The sequence below is a fragment of the Pleurodeles waltl genome, chromosome 12 (genome assembly GCF_031143425.1).
Source record: "Pleurodeles waltl isolate 20211129_DDA chromosome 12, aPleWal1.hap1.20221129, whole genome shotgun sequence".
NCBI classification, from domain to species: Eukaryota; Metazoa; Chordata; class Amphibia; order Caudata; family Salamandridae; genus Pleurodeles; species Pleurodeles waltl.
The window spans coordinates 167,864,463-167,883,781 of NC_090451.1; positions in this window are offsets into that span (position 1 = coordinate 167,864,463).

Consider the following 19,319-nt stretch of genomic DNA (forward strand, 5'->3'; position numbering starts at 1 on the left):
TGATATGACCCTTAATGTTCCGTATAACATACTACAATTATACATATTTGAACAAAGCCATCGTCTGTGATCTTGTAGCAAAAGTTGTTCAATGAATCTATAAATTGATTTATATCGCATGGAATTTTCAGTATTTGTATAGTAGTGCAAAGAAAACTTATCATATAAGGTCAAAAAGGAAAAAAAAGAAAGAAGATATGTGTGCAGATGCTTACCAGCATCATGTAACAGGCAGTCGTACGTAGTCATTGTATATCTCTGTAACCCTTCACTTTCCAAGAATCCCTAAATACTTTATCAGAGATCATACAAATTATAACAGGAGGATACAGCCTTGGAAAACCATTGGTGTGGTCACTCTATTAGTCAATCCAATTGTGTGGTTTTGTGAGTTCACATAACTATAACAAACAATAGAATTATACATGTCCTATGTAGATCATAAAATAATGTGAAGTCAAGCACAGTTTGGCAGTCATCGCACATTAGTCTCTACTCTACTCTACCCAAAAAAAAAATAAGACAAGGACATAGCACCAGAAATACAGAAAGCTCAAGAGACAATGTTCCAAAATATTCATAACCCACACCAAACATACACACCTCAATCAGACCAAACTTAGTCCAAAGGAGAGTCACACCAAGCTTGCGTCGTGCTGAAAACGAAACCCAACAATTCCAAATGAGTAAGACAAACACATAACCTCTCCGTTATGTTTACTCTATCTTACTACTCCACAACCACAATGAGGTAGTCAAAAGCATGCTAGCCCCATACAAAAAGTCACACACATCTCTCTCAGTGAATCCATCCCACAGAAGCCAGAAAAACTGAGCTAACTGGCAAATTCTCCCCAAAATCACTCAACAATGTGCCCATCAGAATTCAAGCAAGCAGCCTTCCCACCGGTTTAAACTCCTTGAATTCTGGTGTCATTTAAATAGGCTGTGCCTGAACTCAAAATACGAGCTACCTGCAAACTATGACGCACAAACGGAATGAAACTGAAATAGTGCTAGCTACTTTGAAATGGTACAACAAACCATCTCCACAAAGAAGGCTTTCCCAAGTCACATGATTTTAATAAAAGTCAAACAGACATTCTGCCTAGCATACACACCACTTTAACTCCTCAAATTCTGGTGCTAATTCAATAAGTTGAACTCAAAATAAAAGCCACTGGCGATCCATGGCGCACACGCGGAAAGAAACTGAAATTGAATCAGACATTTGGAAATGGTGCAACTAACCATCTCCACAAATAGGGCTTACCTTAGTCACATGATTTTAATAAAAGTCAAACACACAGCCTACCCAGCAAATGCACAAATTTGAACTCATCAATTTCTGGTGCCAATTAAATAGGCTGAGCGTGAACACAAAATATAAGCCACCTGTGGACCATAACACACAAACGGACTGAAACTAAGAGGACGTCTGCTATTTTAGAAAGATACAATGAACCATAGCCACAGAGGGGGCTTAACCTCTTCATATGAGTTTAGTAGAAGTCAAACGGACAGAAAGAGCCTGTATATTTCTCAAAAGAAGGTAATTTTCACCTTGCTACCTATAGCCTGAATAGGGTCACTGTCACAGGCTCAATATGCCCAAAGGTCCCCTGTAAGAGGCCAAAAACCAACCCATTGGCAGGGTTGTTTGATAAAACTGGAAAAACGTTAGCCATTTTGTGATGGAAAAGCAAAATGAATTCTCAGTTATAGCATCTTCAACTCCCATAAACTTAATGAAATCAAACAATGTAATCCACCATACTCCTCAAATGAACCACGGACCCAAAACTTGTGCCAGGATGCTTGAGTCGGGTCCAGGGAGTACCTATCCTGGCAATTCAGGCAGGACTGTTCCCATGGGGAGCAGGGTTAAGACTGATTTGCATATGACTGGATCCGAACTACGGTGGCACAGTGAGCAAAAAAAAGATGGATTATACCCAGATGTGTGATTGGGATGAATGTTTGACAATGTTCAGCATTAGAGCTATTAGAGCATTGAACAATCCAAAGGACATCATTAGGTATTAAGGCCCGAATTTAAGAAAAGTAGTGCTGCACCCAATGCAGTGCCACTTTTCTTGCGCCCCTTAGCACCCCTCTACCTCCACCATGAGTGCGCCACATTTAATATACGGAACACATTTTTGATGCTATTGATGTACTGTGCAGGATTAGTGCCAACATTTTGGCGCTAATCCTGCACAGTACATAGGGGCCATTCAAAACAATGGTATGCCCCCTTTTAACACCTGCCTTGTGCAGGCATTAAAACTAGCTGCTAAAAATGGCACAGTGGAATCCCTAACGAGGGAACACCCACATTGCATACATTATGCCTGGCACAGGCATAATGTGGCGCAAGGGGTTACAAAATATTACAAAACATGCATTGTGCCACTTTGTGAATATGGCGCTGCAAATTTGGCCTCATTGGGCCACATTAGTGTCCTAAAGAGGACGCTAATGTGGCGCAAGGAGGTGCTAGACCCTCTTAAATCTAGGTCTAAATGTCTATATAGGATGGTGAAGGTCATTTTACATTTACCCCTTTGACGTGTTCTCACCAAATTGTACGCGATTTGCAAATCTAACTTTGAAAAATTATTTGCCTGCCTAATATGATCCAGCAACAATGTGAAAAGAGGAAAGGGATATCTGTTATGAACAATGGCGGCATAAAACTCTATAGTTGATATAGGGACAACATTCTCCCCTAGTTTTGGAATAAAATATATACAAGCTTCTACAGGAAAATACATTCTGCAGATTTGCCTAAAGATAGCTTATGACAATGGTGTCCCCTTGCACTGTTGGTGGATAAATCCTACCATGATGAATCATGGCCTAGGAATTAGATCAATAGGATAATCATAAGGACAGCAAGAGGAAACTGGTCTATCCCCTGTTTACTAAATATATACTGAAAGTGGTTATAAAATTCAGGCACTGAAGTCTGATCTGACTCCTCTTAAATGGCCGAACAATTAAAAGTTTCACAGGAAAGTGATTCTGAACACAACAACTGGAAGAAAAGCTGGTAGTCTGCTATTTTCAGTTAATAAGGGCGGTGGTTCCTAACCTGAGTCTGGGGACTCTTGGGGATCTGCAAAGCCTACTCAGGGGTTCCACGACTGTATAGAAAATGTAATATTATTAACAGATTAGTACAATGTACAGAAATAGAGAAGCGAAATGTACAAATGCAAATGTTAACATTTCATTAAATGTCAAAGAATGTGAAACTGGAGGCTAAATGGACAATGAGTGGTCTTAATTGGGTTTATAAATGCTCCAAACATCCTATCAAACATACATTTTTGATTTATGCTTGTACTGTTTGTGAAACAAGTGCAATATTTAATCATTTGTGTATTTGTTCAATGAATGCTTGTTCCTATATATATGTATTGTTTTGTGGTTTAAATCTTTTATAATGCTTAGGACAGGGTAACCAGCTCCCACTAATGACCCAGTGAGGGTCCCCAAATTCCAATATTGATTCAGTTGGGTTTCCTGGGTTTCAGTAACAATGCAGTTGGGGTCCTCAGAAGTCAAAAGGTTAAGAGCCACTGAATAAGGGGATATTTGTTGTAAAGATAAGGAGTTCCCAACTCCAAAACAGAAGTAGAAGTATCAATAAAGACAAACCTTTTGTCTGTATTTGTCCATTACTTAAAGCCGTTACTAAACATGGTGTTTTCTAGAAGACATCTAAACACAGATAGGGTTCATCATTGATGTCAACAATAGCTGTATCCATTTTCTTTACCTATTTAGGCAAATGATGCAGGTTATTGAAGGTGTGATCCATAACACAGCCTGAAGCCTCTCAATCAATGAGGGCCAAAATGGTTAAATGTCTGAGTAGGGTTAAGTTGAAAGGAAGGTATATTTAGAATTGTTTGTTTCTTCAAAAAACAAGATGAACCTCTGAATATGAAGAGAACTCGGGCGCTGTTTGTCCTTCATAGCCGAGCTCTGGTGTTTCCCACTACCTGTGAATACTTTCTTACTAAATGTCCTGCCATCCCATAATAAAGGCACAATCCAGTCCTTATACCTCAGTTGCTAAATATACCCTAGTGTTTCCCAGCTGCATAGGTTCATCAATGGTATTCAATGTCTCTTTCTTTGATTCCGTCGGGACCCTCAGTGAAGTTTCTTTAGGATCCCAATGCTTTTCTGCTACCACTGATTTAGATGAGCATCAGTCTGTAGGTTTAGAGGTATTAATACTGCAGCTGTAGCAGGACTAATTTAACAGCACCCTTTAACTCTTCTCTGAATCTGTGATAAAATGTGGCTGCTGCTACCTCATCAATTAGGAATGATTCTGTTATCAGCTGTTGATAATCACTAATGTAAGCAATGTTATCATTGATGTAAAGTAAGTAATTCCAAAGGAGCAGTCAAGCAGGTCTATTTCTTACCAGAGATAGTCATGAATTGCTGTTCAAAATTGTCATAGTGGCATAACTAGAAAGCCATATACTCTGAGTTAATAAGAGAGAGGTGATTCAAGCTACATTGATTTCACTGAGATACAATAACACAAATGTGACACTGGGTTGATCCTGGAGAATTGATGGTGCTTACTTAAGTAAATTACATTGTAACATAAAAGCCTGAGACGTTTGATGATCACCTATGATTTGTTTCATATGTCACAATGGCAGTGGTGAATACAGAGTTTTATAAAAACCCGACACAGGGTTACTGACTTGAAAATCCTGTGAGCAGTTTGGAATCACAGAACTGGTAGAAGAAATCCATACTCCTCTGGAAATACTTGGGAGATTTTCCCTTTAATTAATTTTATCGAGAAGAAAAGGGCATTGTTGCTGGCCTTGATGTAAGGTCCTAGAGGTCTGTCTCCATCTTAGCTAGGCCCCAATTTCATCTCAGCTCATGGACATCACTGTGTTCCCTGTGTTTGAAGAATCATTGTCATGTTTGTATGGTAACACCATTATCATTCAACTGGTTGATCAGTGACTGATACAAACTCCAAGATGCCATTTATCTGGGTTAAATGTTTATTCCTCCATAGGTCGAGGATACATAACAAATTATATATATAGTTGATCAAAGGAGTGTAGTGAGAATTGACTTGTTTCCTCTATATGTTCATAAAGCCAACTTCTGAGGCATATACTTAGATGCACATAGTCTAGAATGCACATTCAAGTCTCTAATGAAGTATTAGAATATAACGACTGTCATCTGCCCACTTGCTAGAGAGGTCCTTCACCCAGATTATCAACCAAGATTATAACAGAGATCTCACTTTATGCCAGTGCACTTCACACTTTGCAGATGAAACCCCTCACCTGCAGCTGATAGAGCCCAGTCCAGACGAAGACGGATTAACTGCTACTAAAGTGGGTGTTTTCCCATTGTGGAGAACACTATCTTCACATTTCCACCGAGGTATGCAGTTGGGTTCCTTCTCCCATATGAAATGCATGTTCTTTTGCCTTTCATAATCTCAGAGTATTACGCATAGAAATAGGCAATACTATTTTAGGTTTTAGATAATATTGTAATGACTTTTAGCAATGCTGGAATTGTTCATTGAATTCTTGTTACTAATAACATGTCTCCTGACTGTTTTTATAATATTCTGTGTAGTTGTTTTAGATGTGCTAAAAAAGAGATTCTTTCTGTAGTAATAGATATTTTGAACATAAAAGCATTTTTATTCTTCTTAGTACGGTGTGTGGGGTAATGTGAATATCAAAATGAGGTTGAGGCTGTTTCCACGGTGTCTGTTATCCCTTCATGAAGGAACTTCCCTACTTGAAGGAAGCAATGCTGGGATTGTTCATTGAATTCTTGTTACTAATAACATGTCTCCTGACTGTTTTTATAATATTCTGTGTAGTTGTTTTAGATGTGCTAAAAACGAGATTCTTTCTGTAGTAATAGATATTTTGAACATAAAAGCATTTTTATTCTTCTTAGTACGGTGTGTGGGGTAATGTGAATATCAAAATGAGGTTGAGGCTGTTTCCACGGTGTCTGTTATCCCTTCATGAAGGAACTTCCCTACTTGAAGGAAAAAAGCACAGTAAGCATGGGAATCATGGCAACAAGATACTTTGAACTTATCAACATACAGCTTACCTTGTGTGGCATGCAGATGAACTGTAACTGTAACTAGTTCCCAGTCATCCCGGGTATCCTGCCTAAGAGACAAAGTAGGACATAAGTACATTGCAGCACTGGTAAGGAGGAAGTCAAGAAGTAGAGAGACAAACCTAAACAGCTTATGTTAATTTCTAGGCACACAGGGTGTTAGGGACAGAGGTATCTGAGGAGGTAGAAAAAAAAGGTGATGGGGCAACAGCAGAGGAAAATATGCGGTGTATGTGAAAGAGCCACAACAAGCCCTGTTGCCTGACTCTCTTTATACCAACTCTACTGACCTCGATATACTTCTTACTAAAGTCAGCTACTCAGCTAAAGAGTGGCTGGTATAGTATAGCAAATTTATTAGTTATGGAAGTATCTTCCCTGCCTATGTATATAGGTATTCTAAATTGCACTGTTTTCCATTTTTCCATGTTTGGTTTCATATGGGCCTGTTCGGAGCTAATGAATCTGGTGATCTGAAAGTATCCCCCACAAAAGACCACTTTCCTTTTGGGTATGGGCTTGGATGGAAACCTCCTATACAGGGAAGAGACAAAAAGGGAGCATGAACAAAGGACAAAGGTTCCAGCCAGTTTGTATGACATGACATACCTCTGCTATGAAAACAAATTCTGTAACTGCCTCCTACTCCACCTAGAATATCTTCAATATCACATTCAGAAAATCCATTAACCAGTGTAGGTGGTGGCTCTGCAGAAGAGATTGACATGGCCTATTAATGCAGACATGAAAGACAAGGCATATCCTATAGTGGTCAGGAAGATCTTTATCCATACACTAAAGCTAACCGTAATGCTCTATTTCACACTTATTTTAAATCGTTTAATGTTTTTTTTTTATATTTTCAACTTGTTTTTCCAATTTAAGTTTCTAAGATTTTTTTAATTTTTAACTTTTATTTTCTAACTTTTCATTTCTTCACTTTTCATTTAAAGTTGTTGATCTAATAGTATTGCACTTACTGATTCTTCGACTTCCAATCATGAGACTCATTAATACTTACATTAAAAATGTGCAACTCCAGAATCTTTAACACATCTTCTAATGAAAACTGGTGCAGTCTCCGAAGACCTGGCTAGGGACTGACCAATTTCTGACCTCCCTTACTTTGTTAAGTTCTTTAAAACTGCGGTCTATTTCCATCTCTCCTACCATCTTGGCTGAAATAGGATCCTTATGGGCTATCATTTGGGATTCCGTAGTGGCAGTTTACCCACTGTCATCAACATTGGGGAAGTGTTGCTCTTGACCAGAAATCAGAGTCACACCTTTAAGTTGGTCCTACTCAAACTGCACATGACCTCTGGTATTATAGACAACACATAGTCCTGCACATCTTCCAAGATTTAATGGCCGTCAAGTGAGTGGCCCCTAAGTGGTTCAAATCTTACCTAAGTGCTGAGGGTTAACATGTACCTTTAACATCCCTCTAACATCGGGTGTGTCACATGGTTTGTCACCATTACCAATGGTCCTCAATACATATTTGATCCCCTTGTCTCTCAGTCTTGATGTATACCACATCAGCTACCAGTTGTAAGAGTATAATATGTAAATTCACATTAACCCCCTAAAAACAGTATGTAGATTGCCATCAAAACACAAACTGCTTTACTCAATCCTAATTTTAGGTTATTGAATTGCCTGTGTCTCAAGCCAGTGAATAAAGAGATACTACTACTCAGCTCAGGACACACTTCACTCCTCCCATTCAGCTGTCTATTCACTCTGTTCTCCCCAACCTGCTCAGAAGAATGAAACCTAAGAATCATCACTACGAATCACAACCAAAATATCTTTATAACTGTATATCAATGCTGTCTCCTGTGGTAGCTATTACCATCCACGAACGAACGAACTTGAGCGAAGTTCTCACTCTACTCCTGCACCATGGTTCACCTGGAATATTTCAATAACATTTTCATGTGTTTCTCCTAAAACCTCTATATATATTTCAGATGTCAACTTCCTAGCAGTTCGACTGATCTTTGAAATATTCCTACCACATTAAAACATCAAGAAACTCCCTGTACCTTCTTCTGATCAAGAACCAATATAACTTTAAAATCCTCTGTGTGGTACACAGGGCTCTCAATGGTCTTCTGCCTAAGTAGCTCGTAAAAGTGTTCCAATCTTAGAGCTGACCTGATGCCTAAGGTTGGCCTCTATATGTGTTTGAGGTGTTTTTTCTAAGGAAAATTAGATACAAATGACAGAGTAGAATCTCTTCACTACCATGACTTGATACACTTAACACCTCTGATGTCTAATATCAGACTGGAACCTGCTTAAACGAAGACCAAACACGGTCTCAAAAATAACATTTTTAAATCTGTTTTTGAACTTTACTAATGTCCCTTGACCTCCATCTAAATCCATCTTTGGAACTACAACACAAACTCAGGTCCTGATTTAGATCTCAGCAGAGGGGTTACTCCATCTCAACAGTGATGGATATCCCATCCTACTATATCTCAATATCATAGAAAGCAACAGTATCTACATTTTGGAGGACGGGTTATTCATCAGCGTTGCAACAGAGTAAACCCTCTGGTGAGATCTAAATCAGGCCCTCAGTCTCTTTGTCCTTCATCTCCCTTCACTTTCACTTCTAAAACTCTGTTAACGTCGGTGCTTTGCAAATCCTATCAATAGATTAAAGAAACTTCAGTCTTATTGCAGTCACGTTCATACTTTACAACGCTCCGATTTGAATCATAACGGAATCAGTTATGGTTCTTTACTTTGCTTGGTGTGCGTTCAATGTAGTCCAATCATTGCTGCTATTATAATATGTAACTATTCCCCTCTATTTTGCATAAAGGGTCAGATAATCAACATGCATTGGAACCGAGAGCAAAGTGAAATGATAGAGAAATGTCATATGTTAAAAGAGGTTTTAGGAAAAGTCAACTTAACAAGAGATGTGTTTCAATCAAGCAGAATTATCACTTTGGACAAAGTTATGTGTGAGCATTATAGTACATGTACTATTTTCCTTGCCAGTTTATTTGTAATGAAAAACTGAGAATAAGCAGAATTTCCAAAAGTGGCAGCTCGAATTCTGCTGAGGAGCTTTATTTATAGAACATTTCATTCACTATGGCGTCTCTATGGAAACATGATAAAGGTTTTAGATATATTGAATTACCTGTTTAGTTTGTTTTCATGGTTAGATTTAGTTTGTTTTCATGAATGGTTCTATTATTACTCAATTCTAAGAAGCAGATGATTGCAACAATTATCTAATTTTACCATTTGCCCACTGAGAAATAGGTTAATGTCTTTGGAGTAATTGTTTGTTGGTGTAATTACCTAGATTCATAGAACTGCATGCTTTGGCCCAGTCATCTCCCACCGAGTTCATATTCATCCATATGACAGATATTTGACACATATTTGACAAAATGAAGGCAAACTCCAAATCTTCTTGGATGGGGGTCTTTTTTGGAGAGATAAAGTAAACACAAATTTATTCAGATTAGTTTTCGCTATCTTTCATTACTGTTATGTACATCATGTCAAAGCAGCTATCAACAAAATGTGTCACAGCTTTTTAGCGCCGAAAAATATCAGACATCTGTGCTGCTATATGCACCTATTCCCTCCCAAGATTAAATTTATTATCAGTCATAGCATAACAGACATGCTCACTAACAGTCATGGAGTATAGAGGAATAAGATGCAGAATAACTAAAGCTTCCATATTAATAGTAAATAGCAAATAAGCACTTGTGTGTTTTAGCGCAAGCTCACAAAGCATATTGATTGAATGAAATTTCTTAAGCGTGACAGCTACCCAAGGGTGTCTTGGCGCTGTGGTCCCATTGGTGATCCCAGTGCATGTGTATATACTCAGAGTACACATGCACACTTCAACTGACGTGCTACTATTCAAAGCTCCTGGATTTAATTTGCAACCCTGCCTTTATTAGTTTATGTGAAAGTTGTCAAGAGTTTCCTTAAGAGTACTCCAGATCGGAGGGTTAGGGACAGAGGGAACTGAGGAGGTAGAAAATAATTAAAGGTGATGGGGAAAAAAAACGAGGGTAAACTTAGGTTTATGCAAAAGAGCCATAACTAGCCCTTTATATGAAAGATGTTGTGTTTCCTTAGGAGTACCCCAGATCGAAGCAAAAGCCACAAAGGGGAAAAGTACTTGTTAGCAATCTTGTAGCTCTTGGTTGTATAGGAAGATTTATGCAGAAGACGTTAAGCAAGGCACTACACTTTCAGGGAAGGGAAAATAAAAAAGCATGATCTTTGCAAAAGAGAATCCAAAGAGATATCTAACTGCAAGGAGGAAACATCGGGGTTAAATAGCAGCCAAAGGGCAATGAGCACAATGGAATATAAGTTAGTTTGCAACACATTTATCTCTTGTTTATGCCTTCTTTATGTAAAATTCAAACGGGAACTAAAATCAAAGGAAAGAGCTTAACTTCATCTTGAATTGAGAACCTGAGGTAGTAATCCCTGGACAGACTGTCATCATAGATAGGGCACTTTATAAGGTATGACCATGCCCCTTTCTTTCAACAGCAGCACTAGTGCTCAATGCAAGTAATGGAGCTCCACTCTGGATGCTCACAGTTGTGGAAACAGCAGCTAAATCTAGGCCACAAGGATGATCAGCCTTGCTATGAGCACAGAGTTCAGCGATGTGCTGCCTCACTACATCTTCTTGTTACCACTTGCTGTCTCACATGAGCTCCCAGCCTAGATGTAACATAAATACTCTGTTATGGTTTAAAAACTATATTATTAAATAACAAGCATTGAAAAAGCCAATAAAAATGGCCCATAACTCTATTTCCTCAATGATTTTTGAGTTTGTGTAGCTTTGTGGATGGGTGAATGACAGTTTAAGAAAGAATGAAGGATGCTACATGATGGTTGTGGACCAAGAGCCAAAGGTTACATTGCATAAAAATAATATTGCACCCACTAAATCGACCTAATAACTACATTGCAGTTTAAGTATAGGGAAGTGTTTATGGAGGTAAGAATAGTAAATACATTCTTACTCTGCAATGTAGTGGTTAGGTCAATGTAGTGGAAGTATTATTATTATTGTATGTTGATAATGTAAACCTTGATATAGTGACATACAACTTGTAGCATACTTGGGGAGTGCTGGTGTAATTGACAGAGAATGGTGCAAGAGGTTTGCAAGTTCTGATGTACAATAGCAGCATCTTTCATCATGGAAAACTAACACTGAGTGAAACAAGGTACTTTTTTAATGGGCCAGCATGGGACAATGAAAATAGAGCAAAACATTTTCACCTGTTAAAACGCATAATAGAGTCTGAACCTCTTCCAACAGAAAATTAACAGAGGCAGTGGAAGAGAATGTCCAGTAAGACAAAGGAGACTGGATATGTGAGACCATAGGTAAGGGAAGGAGGGAAGGAAAAACAAAAAGCAGATGGTAATGAAGTGGCTAATGAAAAGGATAGTTGGACAGAGAAGAATGAAAAGGACAGAAATGGGTGAGGTGGGGCTCACAGGATATTACAGTTGAGGGCATGTAATGCTTTTTAAAACAGACCAGGTAGGGAAGGAGAAGATCTTGGAGAGAATGAGGAAAGATGGAGAGAAAAATAAGTCATTATTACAAAGAGGCGTAAGAGAAAAGAATGGGAAGAGAGTGGAAACTTGAAGAGAAAAGAGTAAGGGAAAAGAGAGTCCAGGATTAGACACAAAGTAAAACAAAGAAGTGAAATGGATGAGAAGAGAGAGAAAAGATAGAATGGAAACAGAAGATAGAACAATGAGAGAGGATGGAACTGATGGGAACGTGAAAAGTAGGAATAAGAAAAACATGATAAAAAAGCAAAAAGTTGTGACGGGAGAAAGACAAGAACTAATGTAAGAGATGAAAATTAGAAGATGCTGAAGCTCAAGAGGTAGATGAGAGTGAGAAGAGAATAAGGGCAAAGCCAAGAAATGTGACAAGGAGAGAATGCCCTGTGATGAAAAGCAAAGAGTTCAGAAGGAAAGAGATGAATAGAGAAGGTGGAAAGAATTGGAGACAAGAGAAGGCAAGGAGACCATGACCAAGTGTTGGGTGTGAATGGGTGCTTGATAAAAGAGAAATGTGACACATGCGAGGAGTAGTGGTGATAAGATAAAATGAGGAGACTGGCAAAATAGGGAAAGAATTTTGGGGAGGGTGACTGAACATTAGTAGACGAGTGTTAGAAATGGGGTCTTTGGTTGACAGTCAGGTTACCCCCTGTTCAAGCAAGGACCCTCACTCTAGTCAGAGTAAAAGAGAATCACCCTCAGCTAACCCCTGCTTACCCCCTTGGTAGCTTGGCAGAGCAGTAGGCTTAACTTCAGAGTGCTAGGTGTAAAGTATTTGTACCAACACACACAGTAACCTAATGAAAACACTACAAAATGACACAACACCAGTTTAGAAAAACAGAAAATATTTATCTAAACAAAACAAGACCAAAACGACAAAAATCCGACATACACAATTCAAGTTATTAATTTTTAAAGATTAAACTCAAAAATAGTGCTTAGAAAAACAAAATGCTTCGATGAGGTGTTAGCACGGCATCGTGACGGAGTCGTTCCCAACAAGCCGACACCAGCGGCGCCGGACATGGAGTACCTTTGGTGAAGAGTGAAAACAAGTCGATGCACGAAGTCGGGGATCGCAGTGTCTGTGCGAAACGTTGAATCCGTGCACTTCGAGCGGCGCCGGTCACGACGTGGTGCAGCGACTTCCACGGAGTCGTGGACTTCAGCGGGGCTGCAGCCGCATCGGGCCTGCGAAGGTCGTCGAGTTCCAGCGAAGATCACGGAGTCAGGTGCAGGCGGCGTCACTGGATTCAGCAGCGGCGTCGGTCCGAAGTCGTCCGAAGTCGATTTCCTTGGATTTCCACCAGCTTTCCTTTCAAGGGCCCAGGGACTGGATAGGGCACCACTTGTCAGAGCAGGAGTCTCTCCAGAGACTCCAGGTGCTGGTAGAGAGAAATCTTTGCTGTCCCTGAGACTTCAAACAACAGGAGGCAAGCTCTAAATCAAGCCCTTGGAGATTTCTTCACAAGATGGAAGGCACACAAAGTCCAGTCCTTGCCCTCTTACTCTGGCAGAAGCAGCAACTGCAGGATAGCTCCACAAAGCACAGTCACAGGCAGGGCAGCACTTCTCCTCAGCTCTTCAGCTCTTCCCCAGGCAGAGAATCCTCTTGTCCAGAAGTGATCTAAAGTCTGTGGTTTTGGGTGCCCTTCTCATACCCAATTTCTCCTTTGAAGTAGGCCTACTTCAAAGTAAAGTCTCTTTTGAATGTAAAATCCTGCCTTTCCCAGGCCAGGCCCCAGACACTCACCAGGGGGTCGGAGATGGCATTGTGTGAGGACAGGCACAGTCCGTTCAGTTGTAAGTGACCACTCCTCCCCTCCCTCCTAGCACAGATGGCTCATCAGGAAATGCAGACTACACACCAGCTCCCTTTGTGTCACTGTCTAGTGTGAGGTGCAGCCAGCCCAACTGTCAAACTGACCCAGACAGGGAATCCACAAACAGGCAGAGTCACAGAAATGGTGTAAGCAAAAAAATGCTCACTTTCTAAAAGTGCCATTTTCAAACACACAATCTTAAACTCAACTTTACTAAAAGATGTATTTTTAAATTGTGAGCTCAGAGACCCCAAACTCCATATGTCCATCTGCTCCCAAAGGGAATCTACACTTTAATCAGATTTAAAGGTAGCCTCCATGTTGACCTATGAGAGGGACAGACCTTGCAACAGTGTAAAACGAATTTAGCAGTATTGCACTGTCAGGACATATAAAACACATTACTATATGTCCTACCTTAACCATACAAGGCACCCTGCCCTTGGGGCTACCTAGGGCCTACCTTAGGGGTGTCTGACATGTAAGAAAAGGGAAGGTTTAGGCCTGGCACAGGGTTACACTTGCCAAATCGAATTTACAGTTAAAACTGCACACACAGACACTGCAGTGGCAGGTCTGAGACATGATTACAGAGCTACGTATGTGGGAGGCACAACCAGGGCTGCAGGCCCACTAGTAGCATTTGATTTACAGGCCCTGGCACCTCTAGTGCACTTTACTAGGGACTTACTAGTAAATCAAATATGCCAATCAGGGATAAGCCAATTACATCACAATTTACACAGGGAGCATATGCACTTTAGCTCTGGTTAGCAGTGGTAAAGTGTTCAGAGTTAAAAAAGCCAACAGCAACAGGTCAGAAAAATAGGAGGCAGGAGGCAAAAAGATTGGGGATGACCCAGCATAAGCAAAAAAGTCAAACAACGAGACAAGCTGAGAAGAAAAGCAATAGCTGAGGAAACACAGGATGGAAGAAGGGAATGAAGAATGTACAGAGAAAAGTAAAAATGAATGGAAAGAGCAGTGCTTAGAAGAAGGAACAAAGGAGAAAACAACAACAGAGAGAATGAGGAAAAGAACAAACACAGGAACAGAAAGAGGCATGATAGTTCAGAACTGACAGGTCAAAAGAGGGCAACTATGGAGATGAGGAAACCAATAAAGAAGAGAGATTAGTAAAATAAAGAAAGAAGAACACAGAACAGAAGAAGAAGAGAACACAGATATTAAGGCACTAAATGAAAAATGCTCAGAGAAGGGAAACAGAGAAAAAGAAGGTGCATTGTAGAGGATGTAAAAGGCTGAGAATAGGAAGAAAAAAGCAGTCTAAGAGAATGAAACACGCAAAGAGCACAAGAAGAGAATGAAATACGGGATTAAAGAAACAGAGAAATTATGCGAAGGAAGAAACTGGGACACTGAAGAAAGAAGGGGAAGTGTCAGAAGAAAGAATATAGTGAAATAGGAGAGGAAATTAAATTAAAGGGGTAGTAATAGACATTAGGTTACTGATTGACTAGGGTATGAGCCCTGGTCAAGCAGCAACCACAATCCTTGTCATGGTAAGGCACAAGCAAACCCCAAATTAAACCTTGTTCAACCCCCTGGTAGTTTTGCACAGAGCATTCAGGCTTAACTTAGAGGCAATAGTAAAGTATTGGCGCAACACCTACAAACAATAAAACAGTGAAAACACCACAAAAAAGGTCCCACTCTAGATTGGAAACATAGAGTGTTATTAAATAAAAAAGACAAGAACAAAATGAAAAAAAATCAGTAGGACTATAGTTATGATTTTTTTGAAGAACAAACTGTAAAATAGCACGAAAAACATAAAGTGCCATCCACGGCTAGCTGGTCATTCTGGACCGGGTCAAAATCAAAGGGTCAGACTGACCGAGATTGAGCCCGGGTTGGATATAGTTCCTAGATTTGTCCCGCTTAAGTTTTATCCTCTCAAGTTTTGTGGCAAGAGTCCTGTTCACATTGAAAAGGGTCTCAGGGAGCAAGGAGAGAGTTGTGGGCAGGGGTTGGTGTGATGCAAAGAGCAGGCCGGGCATTGCACATGGATTGTCTGGAGCTTTGCAGTGGCAGTCCTCCATGGGAAATCTATGCTTGCTGTGTGAAGCGACAGGCTGGTGGCGATTTGCACTGAATTTTGGGGTAAGCGGTGAGGTTCCATTTGCGGTTGCAAAGAGGCCAAAAGCTTGATTTAAAGAGCTTCTGGGCAACACCAAAGTTCCAGGACCTGAAAGGCATCACTTTGAGTGTCAAAAACCCACTGCAGCGAGTCATGAGGCCTTCTTGGGCCCACGTTGGTACTACATTTTAGGTTAGTTTAATATTTTTCACATTTTACACGTTTTAGGCTGGTATCACTTTTTAGCAAACTTGCATTTCACACACTTTTTGCTTACACCATATTATTAAGATAATAAATTGTACACGTTGCTTGTTTTCAGTTGTATTCTGTACACTCTGTTCAAGGTCAGGAACATAGAACAAGATATCCTACTGCTTGCATTGCCTGCTTGGAGACAGCTTTTAATGTGTAGGCATATCATTGCATCACAGCTGTGCCTCTGATTACATAAATGATGCAATGCCCCAGAGGGGTCAGAGGAGCACTCAGGCCACTACTGTCCTGGAACAAAGCCTGTGTTCAACATGCAGCTCGCAGAGAAGGATTACTGACTTCACTCTAGACTGGCACCCTGGCTCGGGCCCTCTAGGTATGGTGGTCTCAGGCTACCATATTAGGTCAGGCAGAGGGTACACCTGCGATGTTCTCAGATTGCAGATAGTCCCAGGGCAGGAAGATATAGATCTAAGATTACCATGGTTGGACTGTTTATTCTTTTCACCATGTTAGTAACGCTGGTTACCATGCTTTGCTTCATCTACCAAATAATCATAGTTCATTCTCTTTATGCAAGAACACAATTGTTTAAATAAATATTTGAAAACCTTTATCCGTATCTTTCTTGTGTTTACCCTTGGCATACATAAGTAAACAATGAAAGGGGTAAGATCTGTTTCCACAACTTCCTTGGGTGTCAAAGTGTCATGTTTGAGGTTGCTGTAAGCAACTGTTACTCTTGGAAGGTTGGTGGTTCAGGTGAGACACTTTGAGCTGGCTAGGCATTAGGTTGGCAGCTTCTGATGCTGTAGATGGACTCAGTCTTCTCATCCTGAAGTTCTGCCACCCTAATACGCAGTCCTACTTTTTTAGTGGTGACCGTATAACATTGGGGAGCCTTTTATGTTCCTGAGGCTCAAATCAGGAGACCAACAAACTAGCCTTTAAGTCACTCTGGCGTCATGGGTTCAAGGTGAAGTTGCAGGTCCAGTTCTTCTTCTCTCAGGCAAGATGGCAGCAGGCCAGCACAGCAGGACAGCGATTCTTTTAGAGCAGTAGTCCAGCAGAGTGGTAGTCCTTGTAGCAGCACAGCAGTCCTTCTTCCTGGCAGTGTATCCACAGATCCTGAAATTCACTGACGAGGTAGTGTTTGAGGTGCAACATTTGTACAAAGTTGGACCCCCTAATCCTTCCTCCCATATTGCCAGTGATGACCCATCCAGTCACACCTAAGCTCCCAACTGTCAGCTACACCCAGCCATGTGACCAGAGACAGGCTACAGACACTAAGGCCCTAATTACAACATTGGCGGTATTGACCGCCTACCGCCACGGCGACGGGCACCAATACAGAATGTGCTAATTCGAAGTATGCCTTCTTGAACCTTCTCTAACCATGTCATAATTACTCTGGTTAGTTTTCAGTAATTTCATGAGAGTATATCCTGGTATCTCATTTTGAGAGTAGTAATTTCTTAGATTATCCTTAATTAAGGTATTTGCCTAAACATACCTGTACTAATATCTCTACCATCTCCTTTTTTACAGTAGGAGTTATGCTTGCTATATCATGCAATTGTCTTGTCATTGAACTTGAACAATTGAAATTAAGGCATTTTCTTAAAAAACAGTATCATAACCGTAATAAGGATTACAAACACGATGCACACTTTCGATTTAGCGGCCTCATATGTAATTGACATCATATTAACATGACCAACATGGCCGGTGTTTTTTCCATTTCTCCGTTCTGTTTACACAGAACCATGAACACAGAAGTCGGACTTTGTCCGATCACTGCCTCATTATGAAAAGAGTGAAGGGACTTATGCGAGTGCTCCCCTCTCCCTGAACATAACATGATATTTGAAGTAGGACTTGGTCTATACCGTTATACTTCCTATATAAATAGCAATATAACCACATATGGCCTTTGCTGCATTCAATATGGCGCCCATCTAGAATGCCGCGATTTCGACCTCAGGACTACTCCTAGGATTCTGGCATCATGAATCGTATAAGGGATACTAGTCATAATAACATCAGTACATACTTATTTGGACCACACTTAGAGTGTTTTTAGACCTTTAATAACACTGTACTCGTTTGTCTCTGTCGATTCACGTCTGTGGATATAAATACTACATGAGAGCATAACAGGAACACGACCATTTTCATTTTGTTCTGTTATATCTTTCTTGACAACACCAAATAAAAAATAAAAAACAATTTGTCATTCCTATTACGGGAAATTAAATGACCTGTAATATATCTATGTATATCTTTAGGTTGTTACTTTCTTCTGTTAAACAACTATGTACTTACATAAGAAATGTCCTAGGACATGTACTGTTAATTGGATTACTACTAGGTCCTGCTCTACATTTTTAATCATTTTACTGAGCAGTTAATTAATTAATCTGTAAATGTACTTCTATTCTATCTTTTGCATGCAGATCATCTGCATTCAAAAATTAACTTAGTTTGATGAATAACTCAATGGTGTGATGTTTTTTCAATCATAGTTATTAACACATTTCCGACTGATTAACTCACTATGATCACCATTAAACACTGATGTGGTTCTTTTATTTAATCGTGCAGTGCCAGCACTAATCTTACTCCATTTCTGGTTTTGGACTTTCCAACTTTATTCTTGAATGGAATCTTTTTTGACAATTCTTTGTTTTGATTAATTTTTAATGCATTTTCGAAATTCATTGCTCTATTTTCTCACTTTTCACAATTTATGGACTAGGATATGGGACTATTATCTATTCAAGATCGTTAGCCATTACTATTTTCACTTTTTCTCTTTTTCTCCCTTAGTATACTTATAATTCTGTACCAATGGATGGAACCTCTGCATGGTTTTCACCATTTTTTCACGATTATTCTAATTTATGAATCCTGACAACGCTTTTTTTCTGATCTGCCCCCTTTCATTACCTGCAGCCTTGAAAAAGCACTAGGTGAACACAGCACAAGGGGTGAAACACGTGTCGGCTGTCTCTTCTCGTAACCTTCAGAATATTTCTCATGTCTGGAATTATTAAATGCACCTGAATCAAATACGTGGATCTGATGTATCATTGTCTGCATGCAATCTGAAACTTTACTACAACTCTTAAAATGATCCAAGTGGGTTCTCAACTCTAGTTTTTGACAGATGATGCTACAAGATCAGGTGCATTCTCATTTCCTTTAATGCAGCAACTTTTATGCTAAACATATTTACAGACCACACCAAACGTGATATATTTTCAGTCATCTGTCCAACTAGCGGTCAAAGTGTTCTGTTTGGCAACTGCGCAGGAAAACATTCAGACTCACAATACACATAACTAGAACACAACTCATTGGCTAATGTTTCGCCCGTCCTGGCAGTCTGAAGTTGGATAATTTTT